This window comes from Meleagris gallopavo, chromosome 7 (genome assembly GCF_000146605.3).
Source record: "Meleagris gallopavo isolate NT-WF06-2002-E0010 breed Aviagen turkey brand Nicholas breeding stock chromosome 7, Turkey_5.1, whole genome shotgun sequence".
Lineage (NCBI taxonomy): Eukaryota > Metazoa > Chordata > Aves > Galliformes > Phasianidae > Meleagris > Meleagris gallopavo.
This window is the reverse complement of record NC_015017.2, coordinates 5,621,085-5,623,388: the sequence shown is the minus strand read 5'-3', so window position 1 is coordinate 5,623,388 and position 2,304 is coordinate 5,621,085. Positions and strand designations below refer to the sequence as shown.

The 2,304-nt window shown below is 42.2% G+C and overlaps 1 long non-coding RNA gene across 3 annotated transcripts in view; it reads left to right on the top strand.

Moving 5' to 3' along the window:
• LOC104911625 overlaps positions 1-2,304 on the top strand; it is a 140,508-nt gene that overhangs the window by 121,055 nt on the left and 17,149 nt on the right. The gene's annotated exons all lie outside the window — the stretch shown is intronic.

Genomic DNA, 2,304 nt, shown 5'->3' with positions numbered 1-2,304 from the left:
TTCCCCTCAGTTCTTATTGAACCTAATACCACATACAGTAAACTGTCATTGCAGTTTAATAAGCTAAATCTATGATCTGTGAATCCATGATCATCTTGGTGGTTTTTATGCACAGATATTAGTTGCTTGGCTGTGGTCTTTGGTTCATTGTCATTGCAATCTGGAAAGCTAAATCTATGATCATCCTGATTTTTTATTTTTACTTTTTTTTTTGGAGCTACCACTTGGATAAAAGAGTCACTTGGAAAATTAATTTTGCCTTTTAGTCAAACAGGGTAGTCACTGAAAGGTAATGGAAATAACAGCAATCTGTATGAGGTAGTTTTCCCTGTAAGTTCAGGGAATGTTTGTGGCATAGGACAGCAAGCTTCTCTGTTGCCTTGGTTCTCCTCTTGTTGCTGATCCAGCTGTGGCAAGGAGGGGAAACTGCTGGTACTGCAAGGCCTTGAGAGCATGTGTGTGCCCTGACTGAGTGGTCACACTGCGCGTATTGGTGGATGGAGATCACAGACCATTGAGCCCCAGTGACTCAAAAATATATTTTGCTTGGCTTCAAACTCCGTAGAACTGAAATGAGAAAAAAAAAAAAAAGCTCCCAGCTGCAATGATTGAATATGCTGATCAATGTGCAGATGATACATTTTTTTGTGTGTAATGCCTTCTCTCCAAAAATCAGAACAGAGTGAGGCTTTGTATATCATTTTCTCTGTATATTTGCTGGAAGCACAAAGAACGTGTTGCATTTGTCATGCAGGCTGACAGAAAGCATATGGATGATGGTATTCCTTCTTGCAGGCAGTTGTGTTCAGATGACAGGGCCAGAGAAAAATGGCCAAGCTGCTCCCATTTTTCATACTAGCTGCATTTGGCGTTTAATGACACAATTGCAGCAAATTGGTTCTGTTACACTGAATAGAGAAAGATATTCTATTTCGTAATGTTTGGAATGGCGGCTAATTTAACATCGCAAGGACAGACTAGAAACTCTTTTTCTCATTAGGACTAACTTAAAATATACAGAAAAATAGTAGATGCTTTACAATGTAAAAGTTGTCCAAACCACTGTATATTCAGGGTGCCAAAATGACTATTTTATAAAATAGCTGTTTTGGTGGTTGTTGTTGTTGTTGTTTTCCTTTTCCATTAAATAGATAATTTTCAGTATTTGTTATGTTCTGGATAGCTGATGTTCTTAAAGTTCAGGGGATTGAGAGTTGGGAACCTTTCTTTAGAGTCACTGGTGTTCCATCTGGAATGGTTACTATGCTACCTCCATATAATAGCGTAAATAACCTATATGGGACAAAGGTACAGTGACAGTAACAATCTGAAAGTGTGAAGAATTTCACACGGGGAAGCTCAGGCATCTCAAGTTGTTTGGCCTATGAGCTTTCTAAGTCAATTAATGAGATGATCCTTGAAATGCGGTAGCACCTATTTGCAGTAAAATGTTAAAACGATCTTGTATTCAGCAGCACGTTAATATTGTGAGTATAACCAGAGAGACCTCACCAAGAGGTAATGTGAGAACACTATCAGTGTAAAAAGTGTAAAAATGCGTAAGACACTAAGAATTAAGCTTTTAATTACTTCTCTGAACAACGATGGGGAAAATCAGGGGTCTTAAATGCTCTTAAATGCTCTTACACGTGTTTGCACACCCTTACACGCATTTGCACGTGTTTCCATGCTCTTACATGCATTTGCAAGCCCTTAAACACAATTGCATGCTCTTATCCACGTTTGGATACCCTTACACACTCTTGCACGCATTTGCATGCCCACAAATGCCTTAACATGCTCTTGCACACGTTTACATGCCTTTGCACGCTCTTACATGCGATTGCACGCTGTTGCACACCCTTACATTGTTGCACGCTCTTACACGCAGTTGCACACCCTTACACACTCTTGCACGCCGTTGCACGCTCTTGCACGCCGTTGCACGCTCTTACATGGTGTTGCACGCTGTTACACGCCGTTGCACGCTCTTACACGCTCTTCCACGCTTTGCACGCTCTTACATGCTGTTGCACGCCGTTGCACGCTCTTACACGCTGTTACACGGTGTTGCACGCTCTTACACGCCATTGCACGCTGTTACACGCTCTTACACGCCGTTGCACGCTCTTACACGCCATTGCACGCTCTTACACGCTTTTACACACCGTTGCTCGCTCTTACACGCTGTTACACGGTGTTGCACGCTCTTACACGCCGTTACACGCTCTTACACGCCGTTGCACGCTCTTGCACGCCGTTACACGCTCTTACACGCTCTTACACGCCATTGCACGCTGTTAC